This window comes from Leptonychotes weddellii, chromosome 8 (genome assembly GCF_054177405.1).
Source record: "Leptonychotes weddellii isolate Sample4059 chromosome 8, ASM5417740v2, whole genome shotgun sequence".
Lineage (NCBI taxonomy): Eukaryota > Metazoa > Chordata > Mammalia > Carnivora > Phocidae > Leptonychotes > Leptonychotes weddellii.
In genome coordinates, this window is record NC_138376.1 from 783,318 (window position 1) to 805,116 (window position 21,799).

At 45.4% G+C, this 21,799-nt stretch overlaps 1 long non-coding RNA gene across 5 annotated transcripts; it reads right to left on the reverse strand.

The window, feature by feature from the left end:
• Window positions 1-6,456: 6,456 nt before the first annotated feature.
• LOC102742501 (uncharacterized) lies at window positions 6,457-12,075 on the reverse strand. Of its 5 annotated transcripts, none has more exons than XR_014147347.1 (4): window positions 10,726-12,075; window positions 9,992-10,122; window positions 7,804-7,894; window positions 6,457-6,793 (listed from the first exon to the last, which is right to left on the reverse strand). It is a non-coding gene; the product is annotated as an uncharacterized LOC102742501 (long non-coding RNA). The 5 variants fall into 5 exon arrangements; XR_014147346.1 differs by having other exon boundaries at window positions 6,457-6,796; XR_014147345.1 differs by lacking the exon at window positions 6,457-6,793 and adding an exon at window positions 6,803-7,123.
• Between the last annotated feature and the right edge of the window lie 9,724 nt (window positions 12,076-21,799).

A 21,799-nucleotide genomic window follows, 5' to 3' on the forward strand; every position in this document is an offset into this window, starting at 1 on the left:
CTCGCCGCCCAGCTCGTCGGAGCCCCGGCCGCCGGGCTCCGAGGCCGAACCCAACGCTGCAGCGCGAGGGACACCCCCGCCTCCCGGAAGCAGCCGGCGGCTCCTGGAGGCCACGCCCCCCACATCACTTCCGGCGCCTCCCGGAACACACGGAACAGGTTGGAAAGGCACACTGTACCGTTAAAAATACGAAGTTATTTTCATTGACGTGCACTTCTATTTCTGTCCGTTGTCTGAAATATTAGAAAATAAGTAGAATCCAGCATTTGAGACAAGAATGCTTGCCTTCCAGGAACATCCTGGATGGAAGAGGGAAAATGATTTGATTGTTGAGCCCATCTAATAAAAACAGGTTATCCTTGTGTGGTCTGTAATATACTAAAAACAAATGACAACAAAAGCTTGACCTCACAACAGATCTTCTCATCAGCTGATGCACTCTTCAGGGGGTAAGCACACTCCAACCTGTCGTAAGGGTTAACCTGCTTCAAGCTTATGCGCTCCTTCTTGCTGACCTAAGTGTAGCAGAAATAACCTTCTTCCCTTGGGATTTGCAGACCACTGGCCTTGAGGCGCGGACTAGACTTTCCCAGAAGATAAGGCCTGGCTGCATTCGAAAATAGCCATGAGTCCAGCAAGTCTGTTCAGGGTCATGTCCACATATGAGTAACCGCCTGGACACCGGCTTTTCCCGCACGTAGCCCCCTCCCTTTCCCCATGCCTTCCCCTCTACAGCCTCTGGCTCGCCCTGGGTGGGGGCGATGGTCCATCACCAGCCGTTCCAGGATTTGCTCCTTTGTATGCACGTCTGGCTTCATCCACTGATGGCAACGTTCCTGGGGCTTGCTTAGAAATTCGTGGGGTCCAAGGGCCTTCTGGTAGCAGAAGCGCCCGAAATGCTAGCGAGAGAGTTTTCGGAGACGATGCACGTTCCCAGCCTAGACTGCTCCCAAGCATGTACTTCTCTTCCAGTTTCACTATGTGCAAACCTTCCTGTTCCTAGGGAGTGTGGACGACAGGAGTCAGGGTTACAGGCTGCGAAGGCTCAAGAGACTCACTTGACTCACGGTAGAGTCTGGGTGAAGGCTCTGGGACATCAGAACGTGTTGTAAACAGAATAACCTGGGCAGCGAAGAACTTAGCTAAGCCCGTTGACTTTATAAGATGGCAGCGATAAACCAAGCTGCACCGTTTAGGGACAAATCGTTGCCAAGGCTACGGAATCAAGTCTTTGCTGGGCGCCCGGAGCCGGAGAAATGCAGCGCGCCCCGCCCCACGGCTGCAACAACTCCGGGCTCTGGTCTGCGGGGTGAGGCGCTCCCGGCGGCCGGGGCTGGGCAGGCGGAGCAGAGGGCCGCCCCACATCCCTCGCCCCGACTCCAGCGCCCGTCCTCTCTCCGCGATGCACTGCGGGGCCCTGGCTCTTCGCCGGAGCCGGAGAGCAGAGCCTGAGCGCCGCAGGCCGAGCGGACGCGAGCACGCAGCTAGACGCCGTCGATCGCCGAGGAACCGGGTCCCCGAGAGGCTCCTTTTGTGTAAGAACCTGGAGGCTTGGGTTTGTCTAGGATCTGCGCTCTCGGCCCGCGCGGTCGCGGTCCCCACGCCCGCCGCTGGTTCTCGGAGCCGCCCGCCCGGCCGCCCGGCCTGCCCCGCCACCTGCCCCGCGCGCACCCGGTCTCTCCTTGAGGGCAGGCTCGCGCCCGGCCTGCGGCCCCCGGACCCAGCTGGATTACTCCCTGCTCTGCCCGGCCCCTTCCCCCGCGTTTTCCCGCGGGACGCGCACGGAAGCAAGGGCCCCATCACTTCGACGCGAACAGCCGGGAGAAACACGCTTTGGCAGACGCTGCTGCGCGCCGCGGCCCTCGGAACGCGGTGCGTGGGACGCCCGCGGACAGCGCCGCTCAGGCGAGTGGCGTAGACTGCGTTCGCGGCCTCTCCCTGTGCGCCGGCGGTGGCGGCTTCAAGCTCCGACCTGGCGCGGCGGTGGCGCCCGTGGTGTGGGCAACGTGGACGCCGCCGCGAACGGACATGGTTAGATGGGACTGACAGCTGCGATTGGTGGACTGGGCGCACCGGTGGGTGGGCCTCACCCAATCAGCTGAAGGCTTTAAGAGAAAAAAACAGATCTATCCCCAAGAAGGAATTTTGCTCCAAAACTATAACGTGGAAATCCTGCCTGAGTTCTCAGCCTGCCAACCTGCTTAGCAGGTTTCAGACTTAGCAGCCCCCGCAATGGCCTGAGCCGATTCCTAAATAAATAAATAAATAATCATATTCTATTTTTCTGGAGTACCTTTACTGATAAAATTCATCCTTAAAGTCCTACTAATGCTCATACCCATTTTCTTTATATACCGTCCCAGTTCCTCCTGGCAGAATTGTTCCTTGATTTGTGTTCATTTATCTTTCCAATTAGATTATAATACATCGTGTGAATCCATATTTTACTTTTTGTATATACCCTTAAAATGCATGACATATATGTATGCAATGACTATTCTTTTTTTTTTTTTTAAGACTTTATTTATTTGACACAGAGAGAGACAGCTAGAGAGGGAACACAAGCAGGGGGAGCGGGAGAGGGAGAAGCAGGCTTCCCGCTGAGCAGGGAGCCCGATGCGGGGCTCGATCCCAGGACCCCGTGATCATGACCTGAGCCGAAGGCAGACGCTTAACGACTGAGCCACCCAGGCACCCCTGCAATGACCATTCTTTAAACACGTAACATCTTCAGAAATCTGTACTAGTCAAATCACCATGCAGAGAGCTGTTCTCTCTGCTTTTGAAAATGTTTGGCTGCAAAGGTCAAATTATTGACATCTACAGTATGTATTTATTATTTTCACTTAACCTACATCAACAAATAATCCTACTTTTAAAACTTCCTCAATTTATGGTTTCCCATTGTTTTGCAAGCAACCTATCAAAAAGGTCAAAGATGGGGTGCCTAGGTGGCTCAGTCTGTTAAGCCTCTGAGTCTTGGTTTTTGCTCAGGTCATGATCTCATGGGTGGTGAGATTGAGCCCACAATGGGATCCACACTCAGTGGGGAATCTGCTTAAAGATTCTCTCCCTCTGCCCCTCCCCACCATGTACAATGGCTCTCTCAAATAAATAAATCTTTTTTAAAAAGGTAAAAGTTGACTTCATCTTGTTTCTGTTTTCTCTGCTATTAAACATAAACGTCTTCTGAAGTCATTCTCCAGATAAGCAAATTCACATCTCCAGGGCCCAGTCACATAATGAGCTGGAGGGTGGTGATGCCAATGAGGTCTGGGCCAATAATGCCAGATCTTAATTTTTCAAAATAAAATGGAAATCCCAATTTTTACATAAAATCTCTAAATTTTTTAAGTTGGCAATGAATTCAATTCTTAAAAACAATGAATGAGCTACACAAGTGTCTGCCAAATGTATCTGAACTTTTGGCTGCCAGTTTTCATCTCTTTCATCCTACTGCCAAAAAGCTCAGTGCATCAGCACATTTCACGGGAGAATTCCTCCAGTTGGTTGAAAATTCCTCAAATGTACAGGTCTTCTGTGAAAGCCTATATTTTAAATTTCAAGGTGTCTAACTTCAGGGAGATTTAATGTTGTATCCACTTATCTCTTATTTTTGTCATATTTATTGACTTCCTTCTGGCCTGGAGACTTCAACCTCCCAAGTATTTCCTATCTAAGCCTTGAAACAGGGTGAAACAATACAAGTATTCTGATGGCAGTAGGTATGAACAATTAGCACCTCCAGAGTTTTCTTGGTTGGTATTTATTCATACCATCCCCATAAAAATAAGAATATAGTGAAATACCCAATTTTTATATATTTTCTAATTTATAAACTTTTTAATTTCTCAAGTCTTAATAGTGAGAAGCATATTTCATTCAAGGTAGAAGACAACACCAATGCTTCTCAGACTGTTTATTCCAAGGTTGAAAAGATGAACTAATGCATAATGAGGACAGAAGCATCCCGAGGATTAGGGTGGACAGTGCGGGAGCTGAGCTTGAAACATCTACTAGTTTTTAGCATAAGAAAGTCACAAGGATGCAGGAGAAGCATTACAGACTGTGGTACCAGATGTCTCTTCAATCCCACTACCAATATGTGATCAAGTCCAGCTGGAGTGCTGGATGGCCAGAGGAAATTCTGGGATTTTTTCCCCCCAGAGAAGAAATGTGTATCACTGAGATTTAAAAGTACAAAAAGAAGACATATGAATAAAGTACAGAGTTGAGGATACATATATACATCATAACTCTTTGCCAAAAACTGTGCCTTTCCCCTAAGCTGACAAAGTGCACAGCAAGGACTAAAATTTCATGTGCTGCTTTGGTATCTTTGAGCCTCGAGGGGACCCAAAGGCATAACCATGGGTTCTCCTGCTCTCGCTAGATACGCCTCCCACCCAGCAGGAAGTGTTCCCCACCTGACTAGTTCCACATCAACTAGACTAGCTGTACCCCACCTCATCCTCAACCTAAGAGGTTTCACCTCCTTGCCTGCACAGAAAATTATTCAAACAATGACATCCTCCGAAGAAAACCAGGGGTCACCTCATCCTCTTGCTTCTACAAAGCCTGAATCCCAAAGCCCCTGTTTGTTCACTGGGCTCCAAATGGCCCTGTATGGTGTGCTGTTCTCCTGCCCTGGGCTGTGTGACTGATAAGCTGCTGTCAAGCCCATCTGTCCAGTGTCAGGTGTCCTGTGTTTGGCCATCCTCAGAATACTGAGGTGGACTACCCCCTCACCAACAGGGTGAAGGAGAGACAAACAAAAGGGCAAGCTATAGTCATTTTATTTTTTATTTATTTTTAAAGATTTTATTTATTTTAGAGAGAGAGCACTCCCAGAGGGAGGAGCAGAGGGAGAGGGATAAGCAGACTCTGCGGTGAGCATAGAGCCCAACGTGGGGCTCAATCCTACGACCCCGAGATCATGACCTGAGTTGAAATCAAGAGTCGAATGATCAACCAACTGAGCCACCCAATAGTCATTTTAAAACCTAATTCCTGGGGCACATGGCTGGCTCAGTCAGAAGAATAGGCGACTCTTGATCTTTGGATCATGAGTTTGAGCCGCACGTTGGGTGTAGAGATTACTTAAATAAAAACTTAAAAAAAACCACAACTAACTCCCTAGCTTACCCCTCACTTACAAGACTTTAAAAACAACATCACATTCCCCACTTATCCTTTTTTTTTTTTTTAAAGATTTTATTTATTTGAGAGAGAATGAGAGAGAGCAAGCACATGAGAGGGGGGAGGGTCAGAGGGAGAAGCAGACTCCCCACCGAGCAGGGAGCCCGATGCGGGACTCGATCCAGGGACTCCAGGATCATGACCTGAGCCGAAGGCAGTCGCTTAACCAACTGAGCCACCCAGGCGCCCTCCCCACTTATCCTTCTAAGTTCTCCTTTGCAGAACATGCATACTAATGGTCTCAGTGGTCCTCTGTCCAAAACATGGAAGCCACTGTATCATCAAGATATTTAGGGTGTGATGATAGTGACTTCAAGAAGTACAGACGGACTGCAAAGGAGACTGGAAGACCAGGAGAAAGAGAAACATTCACAGCAGACACCAGCAGTATGCGAGCAATCTGGTCCCATGATGTTACCAGCTTCTTTCAATCTGAGGTATATTACAATCTATTCCAATTTGACTGCCTAGAATAATAATGAAATGGATATACCACATTCCTGGTTTCTTGAATTTACACACAGTGATAGGGCCTGTATTCATCATAGCTTTCTGAAGTGTTCAGTAAGTCCTGATTTATGATTAAAGACTTTCTTACAATTAGGATACACACACAGACTTCTGCCCTCTGTGGATTCTCTGATGACGAACAAGGCTTGACCTCTGAATGAAGGCTCGTCCACACTCCTCACGCTGATGGGGCTTCTCCCCAGTGTGGATCCTCAGATGCTGAGTAAGGCTAGTGCTCCCTTGGAAAGCTTTCCCCCATTCCTTACGTGTGTAGGGTTTCTCCCCAATGTGGCTTCTCTGATGTTCCATGAGTCCTGACCTCTGACTGAAGGCCCTCCCACACTCATCACATTTGAAGGGTTTCTCTCTAATGTGGATCCTCAGATGTCCAATAAGGTGGGAGCTTTGACTAAAGGATTTACCGCACTCTTTACACCCATAGGGTCTCTTCCTAGTATGAATTCTCTGATGAAGAACCAGGCCTGTGTTTTTTGTTTTTTTTTTTTTAAAGATTTTATTTATTCATTTGAGACAAAGAGACACAGAGAGAGAGAGAGAGACAGAGAGAGAACATGAGCAGGGAGAAAGGGAGAGGGAGAAGCAAGCTCCCCGCTGAGCCAGGAGCCCAATGTGGGGCTTGATCCCAGGACCCCGGGATCATGACCCGGGCCAAAGGCAGACGCTTAACCATCTGAGCCACCCAGGTGCCCCAGGCCTGTGTTTTGACTGAAGGCTTTCCCACATTCGTTACATCGATAGCATTTTATTTTATTATGAATTTCCTGGTATGAAAGAAGGGCTGATTTATAACTGACAGCTTTCCCACATTGATTACATTGATAAGGTTTCTCTCCAGTGTGGATTCTCCAGTGATGAACAAGCTCTGAGCTCTGAGAAAAGGCTTTCCCACATTCCTTACATTTGTGTCATTTTACTTCTGTGGGGTTGACCTTTTGCTGTTCTGATTTACCTTCATATTGAAAAGTTTTTCCACACCTTGCATCCTGGAAAACACCCAATGAATTCCTTTCTGCGCAAATCTGCTTTGGAGCTAATTCACCAGTCACAGTCCTGGTTTCACCTCCTGCTGGAAGAGCAAGTCAATTACTTAAATGCCACATGCCGCATATAAGGGTTTTAATGAAAGATTAGGGTAAATAATCAAGAACCATCATCCTAATGTTTTTTTTTTTTTTAAAGATTTTATTTATTTATTTAAGAGAGAGAGAATGAGAGAGAGTGAGCACATGAGAGGGGGGAGGGTCAGAGGGAGAAGCAGACTCCCCACCGAGCAGGGAGCCCGATGCGGGACTCGATCCGGGGACTCCAGGATCATGACCTGAGCCGAAGGCAGTCGCTTAACCAACTGAGCCACCCAGGCGCCCATCCTAATGGTTTTTGACACTCACTGCACCTATGAGTCATAGAGAATAAAAATAAATAAATAAAAGCCTTTTGGGCCCTCACTGGGATCTAAAAACTCAAAATGGCAGGAAAGAAATGAAAATTTCCCAAGAATCTTCAAAAGGTCCCCCAGTGTTTATGTACCTTCCAGTTTTCACCCCCCTTTAGTCTTCCTACGCAGGATCTAGGCTGGCCTGTGACCTACTTCATTCAACAGAATGTGGTGGAAGAAAAGCTGTGTCAGCTCAAGAACAGAGACTTTACACAGGTGCATTTGCGTCTCTGAGATCCCTGAGCGACCGTGTGAGAAGTGTGGACAGTCTGCTAGAGAGACTGCAGGAGGAGCAAATGAGAACCTGAGGCTTAGCCGTCCCAGAGTCTCACTAAGCGCAACTTTCTGGCCGTCTCCTGCTCAGGTATGAGCCAAGGGAGTAAAGTATTTTGGGCATCATGGTCCAAAAAGCCCCTGGCTAACTACAGCTCACACCGGCATCACAAGCAGCAGAGAGACCACCCTGCTTCTCGTAGTCACCCTCAGAGCTGTAGGACAGAAAAGGGATGTTCCCTTCAGCCACTAGGTTTTGGGGGTGGTTTGGTACATGGAAATAAATAGCTGACCAGCCAGCCTTTGGTGATAGGACAACACCATGAGCTAGGTAACAGATATAGAAACTGAAACTGAAAACTTACATAAGTGGCCTACGATCACATGGCAGGTAAGCAGTCAAGTCTGGCCTAGAACACAGGTCTGTGGGAATCCAAAGCCTGTGCTCTTTGTTTACTACAAAGGAATAGATACTTCTGGTAAAAATGTCAACAGTGCAAAAGGTATGAAAGTAAAAATCCTCATTTATCTTTCTCCATCACCCTGTGTCCTCCCTTCCACTTTCTTCAGCAGTAATCATGGCAGCTTCACAGTCTGTGTAATGCATCTCCTACTCTTCATTCAGCGGCTGTCAATCTGCGACTGCATTTACAGGAACTTTTTTCTCCCAGTATTTTCACACAAGTGCCAGCGATTTTTACATAAAGACACCCACTGAAGCATCATTTATAACAACAAAAATACTTGAAACAGCTTAAATGTACATCAGGAGAAGACTAGTAAGCTAATTATAACGTATGCATGCAACACAAAACTAAAGACGTATTAAAAGAATAAAGTAGTTCTGTGGATATGAGTTAATCAGGGAGGCATGGAAAGCACTATCCTGAAGAAAGCTTTTGACTTTCACAGATCCCTAGCAACAGCTGTGACATGTCAAGCAGGCCATGCAGGAAAGCGCACAAGTCGGTCAGGAGGCAGAAGGGGAGAATGGGGAGGGGAGAGCATGGTCTAGAGCCTTTATTGGAGTTTTCCCGAGAAGGAATAGGCAAGGTAGGGTAGGTATGCTGAGATGGCTTAGGATTGCATAGTTTGAATAATTTTGGCAGGCTCTGGGCTGTAGGGATGTTCTCTAATGGTCCAATACCTGGCCCTGGGGTGATTTACAGCAGGAGAAATAGGGGCTTGGTGTGTGTGAGTTTGATAAAGGAGATGGCTAGGGAGTGGGCTCTGGATTGTTTGGTTTGTATATGAAAGGGGTGCTTGCAGGAGGCATTCTCTGCTGTCTCTAGGAATCTTCCCAGCTAGCCCTGGGAGGGGCAGTCTGACCAGGATCAAGGCCCCAAATGCCAGGGCATCAAGAATATAGAAAATAAGAAAAGTCAATACAGTATACTACTACTTGACCTAAAAGAGGGACAGGGGCTTGAAAAACACATAGGAAGATTTTAGAATATATATTAGAGAATGTTAACAGTGGTTAACTCATGGGAATGGAACTTTTATTTTCATTTTATGTCCTCTACCTACTACAATTAAAAAAATATAAACCACTACTATTGTTCTATAATAATAGCACTTTTAATAACTAATTAAAAAATATAATACTAGGACCCATTGTAGTAAATCTGTGGTAGATCTGGGCATCTATATATATATATTTTAAGATTTTATTTATTTGACAGAGATATCACAAGCAGGGGGAGTAGCAGAGGGAGAGTAAGAAGCAGGCTCCCCGCTGGGCAGGGAGCCCTACATGAGGCTCAATCCCAGGATGCTGGGATCATGACTTGAAGCCAAAGGCAGATGCTTAACCGACTGAACCACCCAGGCACCCCTGGGCATCTATATTTTTAAACAGCTCCTTGGTGATTTGGATTCACAGTTAGAATTGAAGACCACTACCATAACCAGTTAAAAGTAATAAAAAACCAACCATATATCCCAATTCAAAATTAAATCAGCTCTGGGGTGCCTGGGTGGCTCAGTCAGTTAAGCCTCTGACTCTTGGTTTCGGTTCAGGTTGATATCTCAGGGTCATGAGATGGAGCCCCGAGTGGGATTCTGCTCAGTGCAGAGTCTGCTTGAGATTCTCTCACTCCCTCTCCCTTTGCACCTTCCCCCTCCCCTGCACTAAAATAAATAAATCTTTTTTTTTTTTAAGATTTTATTTATTTATTTGACAGAGAGAAAGAGGGAGAGAGAGAACACAAGCAGGGGGAGCGGCACGCAGAGGGAGAGGGAAAAGCAGACTCTCCACGGAGCAGAGAGCCTGATGTAGGGTTCGAACCCAGGACCCTGGGATCATGACCTGAGCCCAAGGCAGACACTCAACCAACTGAGCCACCCAGGTGCCCCTAAAATAAATAAATAAATCTTTAAAAAAATTAAATCAGCTCTGGATACGCTCACTTTTAAATAACCTTTTGGTGTTAAATTTATTCAATCCCCAGACATCATTTTTCTCACCAGAAATACTCCTTCCTAGCAGATGCTATATATGCAGTGCTTTTAAAAAAAAAAAACACACAAGATTCACATTTTAAGGCTTACCCATTCTCTTGCACAGGACTGTACTCCCAAGGATAGCACTTTGGCTGGACAGTCAGCGGCCGCTCTGCAAGGCTTATAAGTCCTACTCCCTTCCATAGCACTTCTTGTCTGTAGTGTGCACTGGCTTGAACCTAAGGATGTACAAGTAGAGCTGGGTTTATAAAATGATCAGAGAGGGCGCCTGGGTGGCTCAGTTGGTTAAGCGACTGCCTTCGGCTCAGGTCATGATACTGGAGTCCCGGGATCGAGTCCCGCATCGGGCTCCCTGCTGTCCCTCCCCCTCTCATGTGCTCTCTCTCTCTCATTCTCTCTCTCTCAAATAAATAAATAAAATCTTAAAAAATAAAAAAATAAAATGATCAGAGATATCAGGCAATAGCTAAAACCTCAAAATTTGATTTAAAAAAATTTCTATGGATACAGGGAGCAGAATAAAGAAACCAGTGTCTTAATCAATTCACAAAATAAATCAGAGCTTCAAAGAAAAACAAAAAGAGGGTGCCTGGGTGGCTCAGTGGGTTAAGGGCATGATCCCAGGGTCCTGGGATTGAGCCCCACATTGGGCTGCTCGCTCAGGGGGAGTCGGCTTCTCCCTCTGACCCTCCCCCGTCTTGTGCTCTCTCTCACAAATAAATATAATCTTTAAAAGAAATCCCCTTGCTTACACATGCCCACTCTTTGCTGGTAGACCCTTGGTGCTCTAATAAACGAACAATGGATTAACCTTTCCCCACCTGTTGTCTTTTATCTCCAAGTTCTGTCTCCAGGCTCTCCAGCACAGTCACCGCCTGCTCCCCGCTCCCGGGCCTGCAGCTCCTCGCTCGGGCAGGATGGTCAGGAACTGCTCCCCCACCAGCAGCTCCGCGATCTGCTCCTTGCTGTGCGTCTCGGGCCGCAGCCAGCGTCGGCAGAGCTCCCGGAGCCGGCTCAGCGCCTGGCGGGGCCTGGGACCTCCTGGTAACGAAGTGTCTGAAGCGTTGATGGAAAAGCTCCTGATAAAGGCGCACACTGCCTGGCTGTCCTGGCTTCTGCTCCCAAGAACGGCGCTCCTCGTGGAGCCTTCACTACACTCAGCCCCCTGTTCCCCTGCAGCGGGGACCACAGGAGTCAAGGCTGCGCCGTCGCCCAGCTTGGGGGCCGACTTGCACGACCGCCGCTCGGCCGGACTCACTTGTCTGACATCCCAGGAGTCAGGAAGAAACTCAGGATCGGAGGAGTCCGTGCGAGGAGCACCCGCTATGAACGCCGCAAAACAACCAGCGCAGTCCGGGAGCTACGCGACTCGAGAAGACTCGCCGCCAGGGTGCGAACGCTCCGGAGCAGCGTGCCAGCAGCCGGGGACCGTCCCCGGCAGGTAGATGCGAGTCCCGGAGAACGTGGACCTGACGGCTGATGCACAGAAGCCAAGACGCGACGTAAACCGCGTATTGAACTGCTATCGCGCGGCAAGAAGGCCACGGTCTCAGAAAGACACGGTAGAAACGTCGCGCGAAGAGCAGAGCACGTGAGCCACGCGCCAGGGCGTTCATTTGCCCCCGGACTGCCTCGGCCCCCCGGCGTGGGTCTCGGGACGGCCCGGACGCGAGAGGAGGCCTCCAGACCCTTCGCGAGGTGCGGGCTGTCGTCGCGCTCTCGTAGGCCCACTCGGACGCAGCGTCCCAGGAAAAGCTCCGGGCCTTTAGGAGGCTGCTGTCACTCGTCAGGGGACGGAGGCACGAAAGCCCCCGAGGTGGCCACAGGGTGCGCGCGGGGAGCGGAGCACTGGGCACCTGTCGTGCGGGCCGACCCGCGGGTGACACGGAAGAACCCGGGTCCGGTTTGTCCACTGTCTAAACACAAAACAAGGGACAAGGCGTCGCAGGCGCGTCGCCCTCCCTCGCGCTCACGTGTGGGGGGGCCGGGACAGCACCTCGGGGGCCCGCGCTCCCGCGCTCCCGCGCTCCCGCCCTCCCTCTGCCGGCTGGGCCACGGGGCCGGGGTGCTGCAGCCGGCCCGCGCGCGAGCAGCCGGAGCTCCGGGGACGGCCGCCGCAGGGAGGCGCACGCCTGCGGGACCAGCGCTCCGGCTAACCCCGAGCGCAGGGCGGGCGCCCCGCCCCGTCGCCAGGCTACTTCCGGCGCCCGGCTAGGAAGCCGGAGGCCCGTCCTCTCTATGGTCGCCGCGCTGGGCGGGGCCGCTTCCGTGCCTCGGTCCCCGGCCTGTCCCGCGGCGCGTGCGAGCCTCCCCGGCAGCCGGCCTCACGGACGTCACCCGCCCGGTGCTGGCCTCCCGCTCTGCCCTCGTGCAGGGACGGGTCGACGTTCTCTCTGCATTGGGGGTGTGAGCTCTTTGCTGCGGGAACACCAAACTTCGGCTCCCATTTCCCTCTTCACTCAACTAATGATGTCTTTTCTTTTCAAATTAATAGACTTTATTTTTTAAAGAGTACTTTCAGGTTTACAGAAAAGAGGGAGCAAAAAGTGCAGAGTTCCCCAGACGTCACCTCCTGACCACCCCCTCCACCAAGTTTGCGGGTGGTGGTGACATTTTGTGTTAGTATGGTACCTCTGTTAAATTACGGAGCCGGTGCTGACACGGCGTTTTTGTTTTTTTTTAAAAAGATTTTATTTAAAAAAAAAAGATTTTATTTATTCATTTGAGACACAGAGACAGAGAGAGCCTGAGCAGGGAGAGAGGCAGAGGGAGGAGCAGGCTCCCCGCTGAGCCAGGAGCCCGATGCGGGGCTCGATCCAGAGACTCCAGGATCATGACCTGAGCCAAAGGCAGTCGCTTAACCAACTGAGCCACCCAGGCACCCGATTAATAATATTCTATTGTCTGGATATACCAGCTTGTTTATCCATTGACCTATTGAAGGAAATCTTACTTGCTTCTAGGTTTTGTCAATTATGAATAAAGCTGCTATGAACATCCTTATGCAGGGTTTTGTGTGGACATAAGTCTTCAGTTCATCTGAGTAAACACCAAGGAATGCAATTGCTGGATCATAGAGTCAGAGAATGTTTAGTTTTGTAAGAAACTGCCAAACTGTTTTCCAAAGTGTACTATTTTGCATTCCCACCAGAAACAAATGAGAGTTCCCAGGGTTTCACATCTTCACCAGCAATTGATGTTGTCACTGTTCAGCAATTTAGCTATCCTAATAGGTATGTAGTAGTATCTCGTTGCTTTAATTTGCATTTCCCTAATGACATGATGTGAAGCATCTATTGAGATGGTTATTTGCCATCTGTATATCTTCTTCGGTGAGGTGTCTATTTAGATTTTTGTTCCATTTTAAAATTGAGGTTTTCTTATTGTTGAGTTTTAGGAGATATCAGTCCTTTATCAGATATGTGTTTTCCAAAGATTTTCTCCAAGTTTGTGGTTTTTATTCTCTTAACAGTGTCTTTCACAAAAAGAAGTTTTTATTTTTTAAAGATTTTATATATTAGAGGGGCGCCTGGGTGGCTCAGTCGTTAAGCGTCTGCCTTCGGCTCAGGTCATGATCCCAGGGTCCTGGGATCGAGCCCCGCATCGGGCTCCCTGCGCTGCAAGAAACCTGCTTCTCCTTCTCCCACTCCCCCTGCTTGTGTTCCTTCTCTCGCTATCTCTCTCTGTCAAATAAATAAATCTTTAAAAAAAAAAAAAGATTTTATATATTAGACAGAGAGTGGGAGAGAGAGGGAGAATCTGAAGCAGACTCTGCATTGAGTGCAGATCCCCACACGGAGCTTGATTCCATGACCCAAGGTCACGACCTGAGCTGCTGAGCTGAAACCAAGAGTTGGAGGCTTAACTGACTGAGCCACCCAGGTGCCCCACCAAAAAGAAGTTTTTAATGTAGGGGTCCCTGGGTGGCTCAGATGGTTAAGTGTCTACCTTCGGGTCAGGTCATGATCCCAGGGTCCTGGGATTGAGCCCCACATTGGGCTCCCTGCTTGGTGGGGAGCCTGCTTCTCCCTCTCCTTCTGTTGCTCCCCCTGCTTGTGCTCTCTCACTCTATCAAATAAATAAATAAATAAATAAATAAATAAAATATTTTTTTAAAAAGGAAGTTTTTAATGTAATGCAGTAGAATTTTTTTTTTTTTAAGATTTTATTTATTTATTCATTAGAGACAGAGAGAGAGAGGCAGAGGGAGAAGCAGGCTTCCTGCGGAGCAGGGAGCCCGATGCGGGACTCGATCCCAGGACCTCGAGATCATGACCCAAGCCGAAGGCAGACGCTTAACCATCTGAGCCACCCAGGCACCCTGCAGTAGAATTACTTTTATTTTCTTTTATGGATCATACTTTTGTTGTTGTCCAAAAAGCTATCACCAAATCCAAGGTCACTTAGATTTTCTCCTATATTATCTTTCAGAAGTTTAATAGTCTCAGGGTGCTTGGCTGGCTCAGTCAGTAGAGCATGATCTTGGGGTCATAAGTTTGAGCCTGACGTTGGGTGCAGAGATTAAATAAAACTTAAAAAAAGAGAAGCTTAGGGGCGCCTGGGTGGCTCAGTCATTAAGCCTCTGCCTTCGGCTCAGGTCATGATCGAGCCTAGGATCGAGCCCCGCATCAGGCTCCCTGCTTGGTGGGAGGCCTGCTTCTCCCTCTCCCACTCCTCCTGCTTGTGTTCCCTCTCTTGCTATCTCTCTCTCTGTCAAATAAATAAATAAAATCTTTAAAAAAAAAAGTTTAATAGTCTCATTTTATATTTAGATCCACAAACCATTTGGGGTTCTTTTTTGTGAAATGTGTAAGATGTGTCTAGATTCTTTTTTCTCTCTCTCTCTCTCTTTTTTTTTGTATGTGGTTGTCCAGTTGCTTAGCACCATTTGTTGAAAAGACTATCCATTCTTCATTGATTGCTTTTTTCCTTTGTTAAAAATCAGTTGATTATATATGTGTCTATTTCTGGGCTCTCCATTCTGTTCCACTGTATTCTTTGGCCAATACCACATGTCTTGGTTTCTATAGATTTACAGTAAGTCTAGAAGTCAGGCAGTGTCAGTCCTCTGTTGTTCTCCAATATTGAGTTAGCTATACTGGGTCTGTTGCCTCTCCATATAAACTTTATTTATTAATTTTTTTAAAGATTTTATTTATTGATTTGGCACAGAGTGAGAGCACACAAGCAGGGGGAGCTGCCCACCGAACAGGGAGCCTGATGCAGGGCTCGATCCCCAACCCTGGGATCATGACCTGAGCCGAAGGCAGACGTTCAACCAACTGAGCCACCCAGGTGCCCTCCATATAAACTTTAGAATCAATTTGTTGGTGTCTACAAAATAACTGAGGTTTGATTGGGATTACGTTGGATCTATCATTTAAGTTAGGAAGAACTGACATCATGACAATATTGAGTCATCCTATCCATGTACATGGAATATCTCATTCATTTAGATCTTCTCTCTTCGCAGTTCTATCAGTTTCTATCAGTATCTCCACACCTTTCTTAGATGAGTGTTAGCATGGTATATCTTTCTTCATCCCTTTACTTTTAATCTGTGTCTTTACATTTTTTTTTTTTTATTTATTCATGAAAGTCAGAGAGAGAGAGAGGCAGAGGCAGAGGGAGAGAAGCAGGCTCCCCGCCTAGCAGGGAGCCCGATGCGGGACTCGATCCCAGGACCCTGGGATCATGACCTGAGCCGAAGGCAGACGCTTAACCATCTGAGCCACCCAGGCGCCCCTAATCTGTGTCTTTACATTTAAAGAGGGTTTCTTGTAGAGAACTTAAAGTTGGGTGTTGGGTTTTTTCTTTGTTTTTAATTCCCTCTAACAGTCTCTGTCTTTTAATTGTTATATTTAGACCCTTTATGTTTAAAGTGATTATTGAGGGGCGTCTGAACAGCTCAGTCAGAGGAGCATGCAACTCTTGATCTCAGGGTCATGAGTTTGAGCCCCATGTTGGGTGTAGAGATTACTTAAATAAATAAAACTTAAAAAAAATAAGGTGATTATTGATATAGTTCGGTAATAGCTACAATATTTGTTACTGTTTCCTATTCATTGCTCTTGTTTGTTTCTATTTTTGTCTTCCACTCTTTTTCTGACTTCTCTGATTTTAATTGAGCATTTTATCTGATTTCATTCCCCTCCCTTAGCATATCAATTATACTTTGTTTTTTGTCTCACAGTTCTTAGATATTCTTTTCTCTCCTTTTCATTCTTTTTTTTCTCCTTGCATTTCAGTTTGGTAAGTTTCTATTGATGACATTTCTTCAGGCTCACTGGTTCTTTGGCATTGCACAGTCTATTGATGAGCCCTTCAAAGTACTCTTCATTTGTTAAGGTGTTTTTTATTTTTGCTATTTCCTTTTCATTATTTCCTAAAGTTTCCATCTCTCTGCTTACATTACAAATCTGTTCTTTCATGTTTTTTACTTTTCCCATTAGAGCCTTCAGCATATTAACCATAGTTGTTTTAAATTCCTGGTCTGATAATTCCAACATCTTTGCTATATCTGAGTTTGGTTCTGATTATGGCTCTGTCTCTAAAATCTTTTTTTATTTTGAGTTTTTTAGTAATCTACACCAAATGTGGGGCTCAAACTCATGACCCTGAGATCAAGAGTTGCTTGCATTACTGACTGAGCCATCCAGGCACCCCTGTTTTTTATCTTTTAATATGCCTTGTTTTGTTTTATTTTGTTGTTGTTTGTTGTTTTTGAAAACTAGACAAGGAGCACCTCAGAGGCTCTTTTGGTTGAGTGTCTGACTTCTGCTCAAGTCATGATCCTAGAGTCCTGGGATTGAACCCTGCTTTGGGCTCCCTGCTCAGCGGGGAGTCTGCTTTTCTCTCTCCCTCTGCCCCCCCCATGCTCTCTCTCAAATAAATAAATAAAATCTTAAAAAAGAAAGAAAGAAAGAAAACCAGACACAATACATTAGATAAAAGGAACTGAGGTAAATAGGCCTTTAGGTAAATAGTGTGGGGTTTTATGTTTTTGTAGGTAGAAATTGGGTATTTATTTTTTGCTATAGCTGTAGGTATCAGAGGCTAAAGTTTGGTCTGGGGTCCATGTTTTTGCCTTACCTTTTGCTTCTGGGTTTCCCTATGGACTTCTTAAAGAGAACTAAGTTGTATAGTTCTTCCAGTTGTATTCTCCTCTTCTTATGTAGGATCCCTATTAATGTGGTGATAAGGTGAGGGGTGAGAAGCATTCTAGAGTCCTATGATTAAGTTTCAGTCTTTTAATGAGCCTGTGGCCCTGGACTGTGACATTCACAAGTGCTTCTCAGTTTTTTTGTTCCCCTTCCCTTCCTTAGGTGAGGCAGGAAGGATAGAAAATCCTGGAGCTTGCTTTTTTCATTCCCCTACATGGAAGGATAAGAGGGGACCAGGACTGGGTATTCCCTGCCCCTACATGGAATAGTATAATTTAATATTTTTATTGAGCTGTAATTCACATAACATAAAATTCACCCTTTTAAATAATTCAGTGATTTTTAGTATACTTACAAATGTGTGTTACCATCACCACAATCTAATTCCAGAACATTTTCATCATCCCAAAATAAATCCACACCATTAGTAGTCACTTCCCATACTCCTAGTCCCTGGCAAACACTAATCTACTTTCTGTCTCTGTGGATTTGCCCATTTTGGACATTTTGGCTCAGGTCATGATCCCAGGGTCCTGGGATTGAGCCCCGCATCGGGCTCCCTGCTCCACGGGAAGCCTGCTTCTCCCTCTCCCACTCCCCCTGCTTGTGTTCCCTCTCACTGTGTCTCTCTCTGTCAAATAAATAAATAAAATATTTAAAAAAATAGATCCTATAATATATGGCCTTTTTTGTTTAACTTCTTTCACTTAGCATAATGTTTTCAAGGCTCATCCATGTTATAGCAAGTATAAAGACTTCATTCCTTTTTATGGCTGAATAATATACCATTGTATGATTATGTCATATTTTGTTTATTCATTTATTCATTGACAGAAATTTGGATTGTTTCTACATTTTGGCTATTGTGAATAGTTCTATGAACATTTATGTACAAGTTTTTATTTGAACACCTGTTTTCAAATTATTTTGATATATAACTAGGAGTGGAATCGCTGGGCTATATGGTAACTCTATGTTTAACTTTCTGAGGAACTTCCAAAGGATTTTCCAAGGTGGCTACACCATTTTATATTTTCATCAGCAATGTAGGAGGGTTCTAATTTCTCCACATCCTTGTTAACAACTGTTACTGTCTTTTTGATTATAGTCACTTTAGTGGGTGTGAAGGGGGTATTGCATGGTTTTGATCTGCATTTTCCTAAGGTAGAATAGATTATTTTCATGTACTTATTGTCCATTTGCATATCTTCTGGGAAGAAATGTCTATTCAAATCCTTTGGCCATTTTTAAATTGGGTTGTCAGTCTTTTTGTTGCTGAGTTGTAAGTGTTCTTTATATATTCTAGGTACTAAACCCCTATAAGATATACGACTTGCAAATTTTTTCTCCTATTCCATGGGATGTTTTTTCACTTTGTTGATAGTGTTCTTTGAAGCACAAAGGTTTTTAATTTGATGAAATCCAATTTCTTTATTTTAAATTGGTTTCTTGGGTTTCTGGTGTTATTGAAGAAATCATTGCCTTAACCCAAGGTCGTATTTACACCTGATTTCTTCTAAATGTTTTAAAGTTTTAGCTCTTATCTTTCGGTGTTTAATCCATTTTGAGTTAATTTTTTTATATACTGTTAGATAGGGATCTAATTTCATTATTTTGCATGTAGATATCCAGTTGTCCCAGCACCAGTTCTTGAAAGACTATTTTACCCAACTGAATTATCTTTACACCTTGTCAAAAAAACCAATTTACTATAAATGCATAGGTTAATTTCTACACTCTAATTTCTATTCCACTGATCTACATGTTTATCCTTATGCTAGTACCTCTTAGTCTTGATTATTGTTAAAGAAAAAGAATATTCAGTGACACTTGTTAAAGATGGTAAGGCAGACTTTCTTCAGGACCACTGCAGTAAGTACAGGGAACACTACAATGGGATTTTACTGTGGTGGAGAAAGATCGGGCTCAACTCTCAAATCAGGCAAGTGGGAAATTATAGCCAAGGAGTAAGGTCGGGGTCAGTGGTTGGAAAATTACTAAGAGGAAATATCATCAAGGGTGAGGAGGGTTCTGGCTAAAATGACCTACCAGAATTCTTGCTGAAGAGAGGCCAAGGTGATCAGACATTACGTGGGATATGGTGGAAGATGAGAAACTTGATCAGCTGTCAAGAATGATCATATATGCAGAGTGATGAGGTTCTGGTTAAAATGACTTAGCAGGGTTCTTGCTAAAACTAGATTTTTAAAGGAAATGCACAGATGGGCCTAGGAGGTTTAGGAGCCTAACTTAAGTTTGATCAAGGAAAGTATCTTTGTTAGCAGTAAGTTTTGAAATCAAATATGAGTACTCCAACTTTTTTCTTATTTTTTAAGAAGATTGTTTTGGTTATTCTGGGTCTGTTACATTTCCATATGAAATTTTAGGATCAGCTTTTTAACTTTTGCAGAAAAAAAAGCAGTTGAGTTTTTTTTTTTTTTAGGATTTTATTAATTTATTTGACAGAGAGAAACACAGGGAGAGAAGGAACACAAGCAGGGGGAGTGGCAGAGGGAGAAGCAGGCTTTCTTCCGAGCAGGGAGCCCGATGTGGGACTCGATCCCAGGACCCGGGGATCATGACCTGAGCCGAAGGCAGACGCTTAACCGACTGAGCCACCCAGGTGCCCCAAATAAATAAATTCTTTAAAAAAGAGAGACTATCTTAGTTACTTCTTGCTCGGCATTTCCATATAAATTTTAGCCAAAAAAAATGATGTCAGAAATTTGATTAGGATGGCTTTGAACATATAGTAAGGATTGGGGAATTAACATGGTTATCATATTCAGTTCTCAAGTTCATGAACATGACACATTCCTTCATTTATTTAAAAGTACGATTTCTTCAGTGTCTCATGGTTTTCTATTGTGGTCTTGTGCAAAAGTCTGTATATACACGTGTATACTTACGCTCTATGATAAAAAGAATCATACATATATATGGGTGTTGATTTTACGATTACACAACATGACACAATATATGTGTATACATGTGTGTGTATTCACATCACAGTACATACAAAGTGCAGTTGGGTTTTTGTATATCCATCCTGAATTCTGCAACCATGCTAAACTGACTTACTAGTTCTGGTATCTTTCAGGGATAGATTCAAGCCTATTACCAACAGGCAATCATATCATCTAAGAATAAAGAGTTGTATTTCTTCCTTTTCAATATTTTTACTTCATCTTCATGCCTTACTGTATAGACTAGACTCTCTAGTATAGTGTCAAATAGAAATGGTGGGAGCAGATATGCTTGCCTTGTTTTTTTTTTTTTTTTAAGATTTTATTTGTTTATTTGACAGACAGAGACACAGCGAGAGAAGGAACACAAGCAGGGGGAGTGGGAGAGGGAGAAGCAGGCTTCCTGCAGGGCAGGGAGCCCGATGCAGGGCTCCATCCCAGGAACCTGAGCTACCCAGGCGCCCCTGCTTGGCTTGTTCTTAAAGGGAAAGTATTCACTCTTTTTTAAAAAGATTATTTATTGATCTATTTGAGAAAGAGCAGGAGCGGGGCAGGGGAGTGGTGGAGAGGCAGAGGGAGAGAGAAGCAGACTCCCCACTGAGCAGGGAGCCCGACGCCAGGCTCAATCCCAGGACCCCAAGATCATGACCTGAGCCGAAGGCAGAAGCTTAACTGACTGAGCCACCCAGGTGCCCTGTATTCACTCTTTCTTCATTAAATATGATGTTAGCTGTAGGTTTTCAATAGATGCCCTTTATCAAGTTGAGATTTTCCCATCTGTTACTAATTTGCTGAGTTGTTGTTGTTTTACAACTAACAATTTATTAAAATAGTTGACTTAAACATCGCACTAGTGACTTCAACCTTCATTCCTGGTCAATAATGTCAGAAGTAATTTGCTTAACAATCTCAGGAGGACTGTGAATGTCCATGGGTTGCTTCTGGATTCTCGCTTGAAAACGATCCTGTCTTGGAGTCTTCACCACAGAGTCTTGGTAGGCATCTGAACTGATCCTTTTACTTTGAGATTCTTTCTCTTGGAACCTCTGATCAAGTCAGCACACACCTCCAAAGATTTTACTTAGCGGTTGCTTAGGGTAGTTCTAATTCAGGGAATCATCACCTCTGGTGCTACCAGTATCTTTCAAGCCCTGGCTGCCGTGAGGCTTGTTCCGCAGTGACAGTGAACAGCTGGGAGTGAGGGGCAGATAGTGAAGCACAGGAGCAGTGGAGAGCAGGTCAACCAGAGCTTCGCTGCAGCTGCCACTGCATCTCCTGCAAGAGCTGAGGTTTGCTTTTTTTTAAGATTTATTTATTTGCGAGAGTGTGAGTGTGTGCGCGGCGGGGTGGGGGTGGCGCAGAAGGAGAGGGAGTGAGAATCTTAAGCAGACTCCATGCTGAGCACAGAGCCCCACATGGGGCTTGATTCCACAATCCTGAGATCATGACCTGAGCTGAAATCAAGAGTCCCATGCTTAACAAACTCTGCCACTCAGGTGCCCCTTTTTTCTTTTTCTCAAGAGCTGAGTTTTTAATTAGTAATATATCTTGGATTTTATTAAATGATTTTTCTGTGTCTATTGAGATGCTATGATTTTTAGTCTATTAATGTTTAATTATATTATTTTGTTGTTGTTTTGTTTTGAAGTAGGCCCCCTGCCAAGCATGGAGCCCAACGAGGGGCTTGAACTCACAACCAGATCAAGACCTGGGCTGAGATCAAGAGTCGACACTTCAGCAACTGAGCCACCCAGGCGTGCCTAATT